This window comes from Diabrotica virgifera, chromosome 7, assembly GCF_917563875.1.
Source record: "Diabrotica virgifera virgifera chromosome 7, PGI_DIABVI_V3a".
Taxonomy (NCBI): Eukaryota; Metazoa; Arthropoda; class Insecta; order Coleoptera; family Chrysomelidae; genus Diabrotica; species Diabrotica virgifera.
This window is the reverse complement of record NC_065449.1, coordinates 118,058,933-118,075,045: the sequence shown is the minus strand read 5'-3', so window position 1 is coordinate 118,075,045 and position 16,113 is coordinate 118,058,933. Positions and strand designations below refer to the sequence as shown.

Below are 16,113 nucleotides of genomic sequence, written 5' to 3'. Positions count from 1 at the left end.
TCAGGAGAAGTACGAAGTTAGCTGATGTCTTTCCTGTTATTTTTATTTAGTCACTGACGTCACTGTTTACATTGACATTTATTTGTAAATGTTTTTAGACGAATATTCTGTTTGGTTTTGTTTTTTATTGTTAATTGTGCAGCGAAATTGTGATAGTAAATTAAATATAAAGTTGTTTATAGCCTACAGAACTGAATTATCCCATAGTAATTATCAGATTGTGTCAATTTGTTTGTGTGTAAAAAAGGAAAAACACTTTTCCTTGTGTTTGACCGACTTGTAGCAAGGGCTTTCTTGAGAAGCCTGTAAATTGCGGGAATAGGACAGACAGGGATAAAATCCTCACTTTTTACTGTTCCCAAGGCTATACATTTAAATGAATTTTATCCAAACAAAGGCAGGAACATTGGATAAAAGCAATAAAGAGAACAGACCGCAAATTAAAATATGACAGTATGCAGTAAACATTTAATAAGTGGTAAGTTTAAAGTAATTCAACTAAGTAATAAGTTCTTAAAATGTCTACAATAATAATATATATGTACTTACCAATTCGGTTCTAGTTTAGAACAAGGGTTATGTAAAGAAAATCATGCTTGACCATGTAAGATATAGATTACAATATGGTTAAATGCAAAGCTTAATAATGCCTTAATGCATATAGCCTGCCTAAACTGTCCTTAAATCTTCTTCTTCTAATGACACTACAACCATTTGTAAATCTTTGCCTGCTTAACAGCATTCTTCTATTCTGCCCTGTCGGCTACTTTCCTGCACCACTGCCTGATATTCATGGTTTTAAGATCCTTCTCTACATCGTCTATCCATCTGTTACAGGGCCTTCCTCTTGTTATATTTCCTTGGGGCTTCCATCTCTGACATCACAGCTCGATTATCTGACATTTTTTCTAAGCGACCAAGAAAGTTTAGTCTTTGAGACTTTACAAATCTAACAATATCTGCGCTCTGCATTAGTTCATTCAGCTTGTGGTTCATTTTAATTCTCCATGAACCATCTCTACAATGTGTTGGTCCAAATATGTTCCTTAGTATTTTACGCTCAAATATTCTCAGTTGATTTTCATTAGTGGTTGAGATGGTCCACATTTCACATCCATATGTGACCACTGGTGTAATTACTGTTGTAGATTCTAAGCTTATACTCACGATTCAGTAACAGTAACTTACTTTTCATTACGTCTTTGTATGCATAAAAACACTTCTTATTACCGATAAGAATCCGTTGTTATATTTCTTGACAGGTGTTGTTGTCATTTTTTATTATTGAGTCTAGGTAGGGAAAAGTGGAGGCATATTCGTAGGTATGGTTGTCTACCTTCAGATTCTCATGTGGATTCGACTTTGTGCACTCCATTTATGTATTTTTTTTTACTTTCATTAATATATAGACCAAACATAGCAACTTCCTGTTTCAGCTCTATAGCTTTTTCACTTAATACATTTTTGTTGTGGCTTATTATGGCAATTGTCCTTAAATAATGTTAAAATACTCTTGTGATATTTTGTCATATTTGTATGATATTTTTATGGTATACAATTTAGAGTTTTTATTTATGTATTTGTTGTTTTTAGGAATAAACACCAGCTATTTTAAATGTAGGAAAAGGAGAAACTGCTGGAACCTAATTTTACACAAATGTTTTTGACTATTGAAGATTTGGATAAACAACAGAAGTTACTTTGGGCTATAGCTATGTGCAGATTTATTTCCTTGTGGATTACTATGTTTATTCTTTTTAACTATACTTCCTATATTGTTTGTGAGATTAATATTATTATTTAATTGATTATATTAATATTTTGTAATAATAATCAATGCTTTGGTTTAACAAAATAGACAACTTAGAATAGAACAATGCTTTATTGTCATGGAAAATTGTACAATTTATACACAAAACTTACAGAGTCATAAAAAACAATAATAAACACAATAAAACAATAATAAACTAAAACAATAACAAAAAAAATGTTAGGATATAAAGAGACTAACGCTCATAATCGTATTGAAGGTTTTTATATCCTCTTTAAATCCTAACATTTACACAATGTGCTCATACCAGCAACAAGTTTTTATACTTGTGTAATATGAGTCCTATTTGAGAGTACCAGTAGTAATGCAATAGGTCTATAATTGCAGGCATTAGATTTTTCACCACCCTTATGAAGAGGAATAATGATGGCTGTCTTTAGGCAGCTCTAGAAATTTACCTTTCTGAAGGGGCTATCCTAGTGTAAAAGTATGAAATTCATATACTTTTTTGGGAATTTCTAAAATAAAAAGTACTGTACCAATTATTTTGAAAATTTGCATGAACATTTGTTATAAAAAGTACATGTGAAACAATTTTCATAAAAAAATATTGAAAATTAAACGATTTATTCGCCATCTACTAGCACCGTGAAAATAAAAACATAGCTCCACTGCTGCAGTGATTGGGAATAAAAGAGATCCTGAAACATAAAATACCAAAGTTATTATTGAAATATAGGTTATTTTCTATACCATCAAATAGGGATTTTTTTAATCGGATAAAAAATGTCAATTTGGAGGTTTTTGAAACTGAAAATGTTCTAGCTAATTTAAAAAAATTTCAACACTTCGTCATTTTTCCAAAAATCCTAATTGATGGTATAGGAAATAACTTATATTTCAATAATCAATATGTATTTGCAATTTTATAATTCAGGATCTCTATTAGTCCCAATCGCTGCAGCAGTGGAGCCATGTTTTTTATTTTCACTGTGCCAGTAGATAGGGCATAAATCGTTAAATTTTCATTATTTTTTTTTATGAAAATTGTTTTACTTGTATGTACTTCTTTTTATAATAAATAGTCATGCAAATTTTCAAAACAATTGGTACAGTACTTTTTATTTTAGATATTCCCAAAAAAAGTATGTGAATTTCGTTCTTTTACACTAGGATAGCCCCTTAAAAGAGTCATTAGTGGGATGAGGACTCCCAACACATTTTCTGGGAGATTTGAGACAATTTTTATGGATAGTCCATCAGTACTACAGGAAGATTTGCTTTTGATACTATTGATTGTTTGGATCAGTTCAGATTAATCAACTAGTCTTATAAATAATGAATTTGAGACCTTTCTTGAATTAGGGAGATAGGAAATCGGATCTTAACAAAATTGATCTCTTGTGACAAAATAGTTGATGTTATAATTTTACTCACATTAATAAAGTATTCATGGTCTGGAAGGGAAAATGTTTGAGCTTTGTGAGTTTGATTTCGAAGAAGATTGTTTATTATGGACCAAATTTCTTTTGCAACACTTTTAAAGCTTCTCAGATGATTTTGATAGTATAATTTTTTAGCTGATTTTTTAAGTTTTAAATAGATTGCCCTGTACTTAGTGATATATTCAGTAACAGAGACGTTGGTAGTAAATTTCTTGATGTACAGGGTTATTCACTTATATTTTGACCCCCCCCCCCATATATATTTTTGACATACAGTAGAACCCCGCAAATCCGAACTAACGGAAAGTGAAATTTTTTTTAAAAATTCAAGACAAAAACTTAAATACATGTTTATTAGGGGAGATATGCCTGAGACGGCATACTTTTTTTTTAATATTTTGTAATCGATAGAGTTAGACATGTAATAAAAATCAAAGTCAGTGCTAGGAACATTTACATAAATATAACATTATTTTTTAACAAGGTACATATTATAGTTTTTTTCTGAGAAAATAAATTGTAAAGTATTACATGTGCCATCTCACCCACATACATGTGGGTAAGATGGCATACCCTTGAAATAAAGGCACTAATCTCGACTCATAAGTCACAAATAATTTTTTTTGTAGTCTTGGGTACACCGGCACATTCGGAATATGACCACTTGCCACAAATTTGGCAAGGTTAGTCATTTGGCACATCTTAGTCAGGTTTTTCGAGAACGAGATAATGAAAAGAGGCCAATACAAAAAATGCAAGCAGCATCTTCCTCGTCACTTGTCTCAATATCGACGGAATCGATTTTGTCGGTTCGAATTCCTCTTAAAACGATCCATAACTGTAACGACAAACTTCAATCATATAACAAAATTAATGCAGTGTAAAAACGCATAAGGGTGAGATGGAATACCTATGCCATCTTATCCACCTGCTTACTATGCCATCTCAGGCAACATTGCAATCATACCGTTTTTTTAACCTAATTTTTCTTAAGCACATTTTTAAGATATAAATCGATACAGGCGTGATAGGCATGCATAAGGTAAAGGAACATCACAAAATTTAAAAACTTAACTCAGGTGTAAAGACTCGCGAATTATAATGTGATACAAAAAAGTCAATAAATATTTTGTCCTACTTAATTAACATTCCAAAGGCTACTGCTGTCAAAATAAAACTAACATGCATAAGTTCAACAATGTCGACAAATTTTAACTTGAGGAACTGAAAACTGTCATACTAGGCACCAAATTTGGAATAGTTTACGAAAAACGCGTGATTTGCCATCTCAGCCAGTATGCCGTCTCGGGCATACTTCCCCTATACAGAGTATAACCAGAAAATTGAACAATATTGGATTAGTAGGACTTCATTTAAAATTTCTTAAAAATAAATACGTAGGTACTTTATATGTAGTGCTTATAAAGGTTAAACATAAATTTACTTCGGTTTTCTCATAGTCAGGTTACCAGTTTTGCAGGAGAGCTTTGAATTACTGGTTAGGCTGAATTTCGAATAATCCGATCAGAATCCGAACAGGCTGTCCCCCCAATTAGTTCGGATTTTCGGGGTTCTACTGTATACAACATACTAGTGACGTCATCCATCTGGGCGTGATGACGTAATCAAATATTTTTTTAAATGAGAATAGCGATCGTGTGCTAGCTCATTCTTCTTTTTGTGTCAATTAATTTAATTTAAAAAAAATTTCTTTGGACACTCTGTATAATTAATCATGTTAATGTTTATATTACTGAATAGGGAATTGAATAACCTTTTAAATGAGCTAGCACTCGACCCCTATTCCCATTTAAAAAAAATAGTAGATTACGTCGTCACATCCAAATGGATGACGTCACTAGTACGATAACAGGGTGTTTGGTAAAGAATGGGCGATAGCTTAACCTTAGATTCCTGGGGTTAAAATAGTTCGATTTAAGCTAACTTACCTTAGTACGAAAGTTGATAATAACCGAGATACAGGGTGTCAAAGTTAAACTTTTATTTTATTTATTCTTGAATATTTCCTGAATATTTCCTAACACTAAATTTGGTAAGCGGGGGTTTTTTGGGACGAGAAATCTAAATTCGCCACCAAAAATGATATATAGCAAGATATGTTCTTGGAATTAGAAGATAGAAGTAGTCGATCTAAAAATATACTAATCTATAATGTTGATGAGAGCCAATCTAAGGTTACTAATGAGAGAATAGATCATGACAAGGCAAATACTCGAGAAGTACTAACGAAACTGGAGGTTGGAGCAACTGAGTTTAAGGTTTTGAGGGTATGACGTGGTAATAGCAGTAGTGACAGGCCAAGACCACTTAAGGTAATTTTTCAAAATAATACCACAGTGATTGCATGTCTTAAAAACAAACATAAGTTGAAGCCATCGAGCATATTGATTAAATCAGATCTTACTCAAATGCAACGAAATCATCTCAAGAAATTATATGAAGAACTTGATAGGCGTAGAAGAAATGGTGAATCAAACTTGGCAATACGATACAAGAATGGTAACCCGTTTATTTCAAAGGTAAAAGAACAAAACCACCAGAATCCAAAAAAACTCCCAAATGCGAACATAAGTATGAATAGTCTATCACTTTACTACCAAAATGTGCGTGGTCTGCGTACGAAGCTAAAGGACATATATTTGACATCCTGTTCAGCTATATATGACGTTATTTTCCTAACAGAGAGTTGGCTTGGTCCTGAAATTAAAAGTAATGAAGTTTTCTGTGATTTATATACCGTATACCGTCGGGACCGTGATCATATTTCCAGCGAGAAATCAAAAGGAAGTGGAGTGTTAATTGCAGTTAGAAGTGATATCAGTTCTTGTCTAGTGGAAATTGCCAGTTCAAATGTAGAACAGGTTTTTGCTGGAATTACTATTAATTGCATTAAATATGTTTTTGGCTGTGTCTACATTCCGCCCAGATCTAGATTGGATGTTTATTACAATCACATTGATACTGTAAAACTAATTATGAATAAGTATAAAGATTCTAAACTAGTATTATTTGGGGATTATAATCTACCAAATCTGATATGGGACGGTGAGACGACTGCTAACAATATAAGTAATTGATACTGAAATTTTGTTTTATGACGAATTCAATTTTTTTAGGATTAGGTCAATATAATTATTTTAAAAACCAGTATGACTCAATTCTTGATCTGTGTTTCTCTGATACTTATTTAAATCTAAAAAAAGCGGAAGCTTTAATGACGTGTGACAGGTATCATCCCTCACTTGAAGCATTAATATTATTTGATAATCAATATATCAGTTTGGAAACTAATATTTATTATAACTTTCACAAGGCGGATTATTGTGCCTTGAATAATTATTTGCTTCAGATCAATTGGATTGAGTTGTACTGTTTAGAGGATGTAAATGACATTTTACATGCTTTTTATTCCATTAAGGCTGTATGACACTATACATTTTCTTGTATCATTTCTAATATCGTTTCTGATATGTCAAAAAAATGCATCGTGTCATACACAGATACAAGAAACGATATCAGAAACGATACAAGAATTTGTGTCAGGCACAGATTATTGTACAAGAACTGCGCCAATTTCTGCGCAAAGAGCAAAAACGTAAAACCTGCTGGTAAAACATCTAAAATGTCATAATTACTTACTCATAATGGCGGCTGAAATGAAAATGGGATAATGTATTGATGAATTTATTTGTGTTTTTGTAGGTATTATTTATAAATCTTTTATTGATACTTAATATACCGTTTGGTATGGACTACTGTTCTACTAATAACCATATATTTAGCTCCTAGTAAAGTTCAAACTATAAATTTAGGTTTCATGGTGCATAATTTTTTAATAGACGAAAATACAATAGTTCCTAATTTGGATCAAACTGAAAATAATTCTAATGCAAATATTTTAGCACAAATATCAAAACAAAATAAAAACACAAATAATCAACCTCAGTCAACGTAAAATTCTGGTTAACATTAAAATGTTAATTATATAAAAGTTTATAAATTTTATAAAATATTTAAAATCAGCTGTGTCTGTAGATGCAGTACTACCATAACGTGACACAGGGTGACAAACAAAATTTCGACCAATCACGTGCCGAATTTCATACAATTTTCGATACAAGAACTTGCATAGTGTCATACAGGGCACAAATGTACGTACAAGAAATGATACAAGAAAATGTATACAAGAAACGATATCAGAAACGATATTAGAAATGATACAAGAAAATGCATAGTGTCATACAGCCATTATTTGGAACGCAATTGAACTTTTTGTACCAAAGATATCTATAAAAAGATCGAATTTTCCTGTTTGGTTCTCATCTGAACTTGAGAGTAAAGTCATTGCCAAAAAGATTGCGCATAAAAAATATAAAACTACAAATAAGTATCACCACTATATTGAATTTAAAAATTTGAGAGATGAATGCTCATCACTCACTGAGCAGTCTTACTATGCTTACGTTTCAAATATGGAAGTGAGAATAAATGAGAACGCTGGTGAATTTTGGAAGTTCATCAAAAATAAAACCAACGGACATGGTGCTCTCCCTGGCTCTATGTTTCTAGGTGAGGAAAGTGAGAATGACAAACAAAAAATAACAGAGTTGTTTGCGAAACATTTTGGTACTGTATACAGCACTTTTAATGGTAAATCTCTGGATAACCTGGAGAGTAATGAAATTTTCTCACAACAGATGGAGGTGGAAATTAGTAACCTCGAAGTCACTTTTGACAATTTACTGAATGTGTTGTTGTCATTAAATGTCAATAAAGGGGCTGGCCCTGATTTGATACCGAATTTGTTCCTAAGAGAAAGTGCAGTGTCCTTGTGTGAACCATTAGTATATGTTCTTAATAAATCTCTCCAGACGGGAATTTTCCCGAACAGATGGAAACATTCCTTTGTGTGTCCTATTTTCAAGGCAGGAGATCATAGTGATATCAAAAATTATCGGCCAGTTTGTATTCAGTCAGCCTTATCTAAAGTATTTGAAAAAATGGTTTTGTCAAGTTTGGATAATTGTTTTAGGAACTTTATTACGGACAACCAACGTGGATTTGTAGGCGGACGTTCTACTCTCACTAACCTCTTTTTGTATATCGATAGTATAGGTACAGCAATGGACAAGGGTTACGAGGTGCACTCTATATACACCGATTTCAGTAAGGCCTTTGACCTACTAGATCATAATGTCTTAATTACAAAGCTGAGAAACTCTGGTATCACTGGTTCTTTATTAGCTTGGTTTACTTCGTATTTGCAAGGAAGAACATTGCAAGTAAGATCAGCAGGATGTGTTTCTAATGGATTTGAAACCATGTCAGGGGTTCCGCAGGGTTCCCATTTGGGTCCTAAGCTTTTTCTGTTGTTGGTAAATGATATTGGTAGGAACTTTAAATCTGAATACCTGATATTTTCAGACAACTTAAAGATATTTAAATGCATTAGGTCAGAATCTGATTGTGAGGGTTTGCAGAGAGACTTGGATTCTTTAGTACATTGGTGCCAGGAAAATAATCTTAGATTGAATGCTTCGAAATGCTCATATATTATTTTTTCACGTAATAAGACCACCAGTGATTTTAAATACAAGATCGGAGATGTGGATTTATCTAGGGTTCAGGTAATTAAGGATTTAGGTCTGTTACTGGATAGTAAGCTAAGTTTCGTGGACCATTATGATGCCATTATTGCACGTGCTAATCGGACATTAGGGTTAGTCATCAGAATGTCATATGATTTTAATAATTTGTTTGTAATTGTGAGATTGTTTTTGAGTTATGTTCGTTCATTACTAGAGTATTGTTCAGTGATTTGGAGTCCAAGTTATGAGAATCACAAATATCGAATTGAATCGATTCAAAATAAATTCGTTATATATCTGCGGTATAGATTAGGAACTAGAGGAATGCAATTGAATTCCAGTCAGGTCATGCAGATGTTTCATTTGCACCGTCTAGAGGATCGCAGGCGATACTTTGACCTTAATTTCGTATTTAAGGTGTTAAATGGTATTAATGTTGCACCTAGCATTCTGGGTCGAATAGATTTTTATGTTCCAGCTAGGAATTTGAGAAGATGTCCCTTGCTATCCGCTAGATCGTGCAATACACATCATGCAGAAAATATGCCTTTAAATAGAATTGTTTCTAGTGTAAATGAGTTTCCAAATATAGACTTTATGAGAGTCACACTAAATGCTTTTAAAAGGACTATTTCACGTGAATTATTTTAATTTGGTTTTAATTTTTTGATGTCGTTAGTTTAATTGTAAGTAATGTAAGTTAACTTGTGTTCAATGTTTAATTTTGACTTTTAATTTTAATTGTAAAATGGAGTTTTCTGTCAATAAATATTAATTTAATATTTCCCAAAAGGAGCTAAAATTTTTATTATGTTAATATTTTTATTCAAAAAAGTATACTACATTCATCTCGCTAAACTTAACTGTGTTTGAGATAAACGCATTTTAAGTCTGTGATACATCATTTTTTTCAAAAACGAAAATTATAAACGTCAGATGGAAGTTGATTTAAAAAACGCGTATCATCAAATACCAATTCATGAATCTGACAAACCATGTACAGCTTTTGAGGAAAGTGGATGCCTTTACCAATTTTGTCGTATTCCTCTTGGGGTGACCAATGGATTATCATATTTTCAGAGAGCCATTGATTCTATCAATAAAAAAGAAAATCTACAAGGGGTTTACGCTTATTTAGATGACATAACAGTTAGTGGTGAGGATCAAGATAGCTATGATTTGAATTTACAGAAGTTTTTAAATGCCGTTAAAAAATATGGGTTAACTTTAAATCAAAATAAATGTCACTACAATCAAAAGTTATAAATATTTTGGGATATACAATATTGCACTTCTATGGACAGTAATTAATGAAAAATAAATTCTCATTGTTGAAACAGATACATGAATGAATTTGCTATTTCTATCATGCTGAGTCAATCTGGAAGACCCGTTACTTTTTTCTCACGTATCCTCACAGATTCTGAACAAAAAAAAATTGATGAATTTTCAAGATTTCCATGCTAAGATACGTCCAGTCAGACCGGGGGACTAGCTTGACTTACCAAGAATTTATTAATTACCTACACTCTAAAGGAATATCTTCAAGTAGAACAACACCATATTGAAGGAAATGGTTAAGTTAAAAGATACAATGGAGTTATATGGAAAGCAGTGAATCTAGCATTGAAAACCAGAAATTTAGACATCACTAAATGGAAAAATGTTCTATATACCAGATGCTCTGCACTCTATATGAAGTTTACTGTCTACAGCAACCAATTGTACACATCATGAACATGTGTTTACTTTTCAATGAAGATCAACTAGCAGAAATTCTATTTCTTCATGAAGGATTCAGACAAAGTATTACTAAGAAAATTTGTATGAATGAATAAGTTTGATCCTTTAGTTGAAGAGGATTATCTTTTAGAAGCCAATGCAGATTATGCCTTAATGCAGTATCCAAACAGAAAGAAAAGTACAGTTGCAACGAAGTACTCAGCTCCTAAAAGTGACCTAAAATTATTGAATCACAATAGTGATTAAGATGAAAATGAAAGTCCAAATAATACACTAAAGAATTCCACTACCAAATCAATATCAGATGAGACAGAAAATTTACCTGTTTAAGAACCGAATCAAGTCTCTGATGATAATCATGAACCAATATTAGAAAATTCAGATTTTCAATCTAGCCGTAAATAAGCTAGAACTAAAAATAAACTAAGATATTTCCAACATTTGGTTCAAAAATAGAAATAGGGCCGAATTAAATTATTTGGGTTATGTTGTCTTGTCATTTGTCATAATAATTAAAGAAAAAAGAAGAATAAAGTAATTCTCCTTATTTCAGTTGCCGTCCCGTACCCCCACTTAGTTTCATGTTATGTTTCTCGATACATTGTGCTAGAAAGAGATACCGCAAACCAGTCGAAGAGATCTTGTCGTCAGTGGTGGCGGAGTGAGGGCTCACTCTATGTTAATATATACCTCTATGCAGTTGACATTTAATTTTATCCTGTCATCTGTATCAATGTCATTTACTTCACTTAATTTTGTGTATGGTACATGTGTTGTTAGTTTATTGTCTATATTTTCTCTGGTTATATTTTTATTGTTATTTTGCATAAGCAATAGATCCGTCTTTGTAATTTTGTTTATTGGATATATTCCTTGGAATGTCAAATTGGGAATAAGTTCACTTTTGTAAAATAAATATACCAAGCATTGTAGAAATATAGCTATTTGTATAACAAGGGAGGAAAGTGCTACTTTTCCTCTCAAGAATGAAGTTTACTGCCCGACGCGTATCTGAGGGCAGTAATCATTCGAGGGAGGAAAATTCACTTTACTCCCATGTTATACATATGATTTTTCCACCTTCCTCAAATATCAAGAAATTTTTTCATTTTTAAATAATTTATTTATGTAACTAACTCAAAAAATTTATTAGAGCACTAAAACTAACAAATAGTATAACTGTCAACTGTCAAATACAAATCAAATTATTAATGTAAAAATTGTTAAATCAAAATAACAATTTACTGTTTTTACCATTCTGCAAAATACAGGGCCCTCTATAAATAAACGTTAAAATGTATAGATACTTACCTAATAGATAATAGAATATTGTATAGGACGTCAATAAGTTATTTCATCAATCACATACCATGACGTCACTTTTACTTTTCTTCCCTAAGGAAATAGCTATTTGTATAACAAGGGAGGAATGTGCTACTTTTCCTCCCAAGAATGAAGTTTACTGCCCGACGCGTATCGGAGGGCAGTAATCATTCAAGAGAGGAAAAGGCACTTTACTCCCATGTTATACATAAATATGGTTTTTCCACCTTCCTCAAATAACAAGTCATTTTTTCATTTTAACTTAATTTATTTATGTAACTAACCAACAAAATTTATTAGAACTAAAACTAACAAGTAGGTACAATATAACTGTCAACTGTCAAATATAAGTCAAATTATTAATGTAAACATTGTTAAATCAAAAAACAATTTACTGATTTTGACCATTCTACAAAATACAGGTTGTTTTATAAATAAATGTTAGAATGTATAGATACTTACGTAATAGGAAATAGATATTGTACAGGGCGCCAATAAGTTATATTTCATGAATGATATACAATGAAGTCACTTTTACTTTTCCTCCCTAGAGAGGAAAAGTACAACTTTGCTCCCTAAAATCAGGTCCGGAAAAGGATACTTTCGGTAGAGGTAGGTGGAAAAAAAATTTTAAGGTGCCTACACCTTCCAAAAGGAGTAAGAATTTTAACAATCGTTAATAATCCAATAATAACGTTATTACGTAAAAGATGGTTTTCAAAATAACTCTATAATTATTAATCTATAGAAATAACCTCAAAAAAGAAAAAAAAAACACATTTTAAGCAAAGGCTTAAGCCAACTCTCGCGCGAGCTTAAAATTATTTGATTTAAGCCTACGCTTAAGCCTTACATTGAAGTGGAAATACAGGCATATAAGCTTAAGCTCAGCCTTAAAGTAAGCTTTGGCTTAAGTGCGGTTGGAAATACCGGCCCTTAATATAGCTCATTTTAAAGGTCTTTTCAATCACTACAAAAGGTAGTGGTAGCATTATACACCTAAAATCGACCGTTTCTCTGTTATTTCAAGTTGAATACACCAATTTGAGAACGTACCAAAAACAAACTATTTTCACCTACCACATCTCTTTTTGTATTATAAATAGAAGATTTAGGAGGGCAAGTGTCTCTTTGTTTTTTATAGCTTACAAAAATGTTTAATATAGTTTTTTAGTTAGATGCATAATTTTTACGGTATTCCCAAAAAAACTGTTCGAAAAGGTATTATGTTTCAATGAAAATGGCCAATTTTCAACCACGAATAACTCAAAAAGTATTGAGTTTTAAAAAAAATATAGAACAGTTTTTGCTTAGAATTAGGTTCTCTAGCGAATTGCGTGGTAATTTTAACCAAAAATTTTTCCACCCCTTAGAAGGGGTCTTAACTTTTTAAATTCAATAGAGTTTTCTTGAGTTTTACGTCGTTTGAATTTATTAAAAGCTTTTTCGATTGTTTTAATGCTTCTTTCAATCATGATTCCACTAAGGTGCCGACTGATGTTTGTGATCGTAGTTAATTGTTCAAACGTTTTTATTGGCTGATTCTGTGATTAGTTTTGTCAGAGAATGTAACTTTTCTTAAAAATCTTCCTTTTTCTCCATGTAACTCGAAAATGATAAGAGATACGAAAAAAAGATATCACACAAAAATGTAGGGTTTTTCAGATAAATTCCTTATTATTAATCATTACTGTATCTCTTATCATTTTCAAGTTACATGAAAAAAAAAGATTTTTAAGAAAATTTAAAAATGCGCTCTATAATTGGATCTTTTTTTTTAACCATTCATTTTAAACCCGTCCAACTTTTAAACATAGAAATAACACTACAGTGCTAGTCAATAGTCCGTACCACCCTCTTATCCTTTGAACGGTTATACCTATAATAGTGAAATTTGGAGGGAGGAAATAAACCGACGTAAGCTTCTTAACTAGTCATGACAGGTGACGTAATAGTGACAGATGACGTTACAGAGCCACTGTGGCCGATACTTTTAAATGGGACCTTGTGGCAAGTGATACCTCGTTTGAAAGGTATTTAAAATACCTATTTATTCATGCTAATTTTTTCGGGTTTAAGTTGATTTTGATTTTGATGCTGATGCATACATTAAATAAATATAATATTGTAGTTTCGCATTTAATTAATAAAAATTCAAATGTCCTCCTATGGCTTTTTGTCAAAAAAGTTGACGTTTTTCAATTCTCTAGTAGTTTTTACGACAACATCAACCTTTTTGATAAGTAATCATAGGCGGAATTTAGAATTTTTATTAATTAAATGCGAAACTACAATTTTATGTTATTTCTTCTATTCATTAAAATTAACTTAAACTCAAACAAAATTAGTATGTCTGAATAGGTATTTTCAATACCTTTCCAACGATGTATCACTTCTCATAAGGTCCCATTTAAAATTATCTGTCACAGTGGCGCTGTAAAGTCATCTGTCATTATTACGTCACCTGTCATGACTAGTTAAAAAGGTTACGTCCGTTTATTTCCTCCCTCTAAATTTCACTATTTTAGGTATAACCGTTCAAAAGATACGAGGGGGGAACCGACTTTTGACTAGCACTGTATAATAAAAGGTATTGTAAAAGGAACACGATGTATTTACATTTTGGTGGATTGGGGTTAAAATTACTTCTCATTTTTTCTTAAAATACATTAGTTATCAATTTTGTTTGGAGCATATCTCGCTTAGTTTTAATGTAATGGACATTTAGGGCCGGTATTTCAACAGCTATTTGAGCTTTTGCTTAGCTAAACCTGTGTCAAAAGTTAAGCAGAAGCTTAAGCCGGGTGCCGTATTTTCATCATTTCCTTAACTAAACTGATGCTCAACTGTAACGTTAATTGGTTTGGTACCTCTGAATATGTCAAAATGACAGAACAAACTGTTTTGAGGTAAAATCCACTACAGTTGACTTTTAATTTTATCCTGTCATCTGTATCAATGTCATTTACTTCACTTAATTTTGTGTATATGGTACATGCGTTGTTAGTTTATTGTCTATATTTTCTCTGGTTATATTTTTATTGTTATTTTGCATAAGCAATAGATCCGTCTTTGTAATTTTGTTTATTGGATATATTCCTTTAAATGTCAAATTGGGAATAAGTTCACTTTTGTAAAATAAATATACCAAGCATTGTAGAAATATAGCTATTTGTATAACAAGGGAGGAAAGTGCTACTTTTCCTCTCAAGAATTAAGTTTACTGCCCGACGCGTATCTGAGGGCAGTAATCATTCGTGGGAGGAAAATTCACTTTACTCCCATGTTATACATATGATTTTTCCACCTTCCTCAAATATCAAGAAATTTTTTCATTTTTAAATAATTTATTTATGTAACTAACTCAAAAAATTTATTAGAGCACTAAAACTAACAAATAGTATAACTGTCAACTGTCAAATACAAATCAAATTATTAATGTAAAAATTGTTAAATCAAAATAACTTTACTGTTTTTACCATTCTGCAAAATACAGGGCCCTCTATAAATAAACGTTAAAATGTATAGATACTTACCTAATAGATAATAGAATATTGTATAGGACGTCAATAAGTTATTTCATCAATAACATACCATGACGTCACTTTTACTTTTCTTCCCTAAGGAAATAGCTATTTGTATAACAAGGGAGGAATGTGCTACTTTTCCTCCCAAGAATGAAGTTTACTGCCCGACGCGTATCGGAGGGCAGTAATCATTCAAGAGAGGAAAAGGCACTTTACTCCCATGTTATACATAAATATGGTTTTTCCACCTTCCTCAAATAACAAGTCATTTTTTCATTTTAACTTAATTTATTTATGTAACTAACCAACAAAATTTATTAAAACTAAAACTAACAAGTAGGTACAATATAACTGTCAACTGTCAAATATAAGTCAAATTATTAATGTAAACATTGTTAAATCAAAAAACAATTTACTGGTTTTTACCATTCTACAAAATACAGGTTGTTTTATAAATAAAGGTTAGAATGTATATATACTTACGTAATAGAAAATAGATATTGTACAGGGCGCCAATAAGTTATATTTCATGAATGAAATACTATGAAGTCACTTTTACTTTTCCTCCCTAGAGAGGAAAAGTACAACTTTGCTCCCTAAAATCAGGTCCGGAAAAGGATACTTTCGGTAGAGGTAGGTGGAAAAATAATTTTAAGGTGCCTACACCTTCCAAAAGGAGTAAGAATTTTAATAAT

The 16,113-nt window shown here is 31.7% G+C and overlaps 1 long non-coding RNA gene across 1 annotated transcript; it reads left to right on the top strand.

Annotated features, from left to right (window-relative positions):
* Window positions 1-372: 372 nt before the first annotated feature.
* Window positions 373-1,877, top strand: LOC126887992 (uncharacterized). Its single transcript, XR_007699326.1, has 2 exons — window positions 373-478; window positions 1,594-1,877. It is a non-coding gene; the product is annotated as an uncharacterized LOC126887992 (long non-coding RNA).
* Window positions 1,878-16,113: the final 14,236 nt, after the last annotated feature.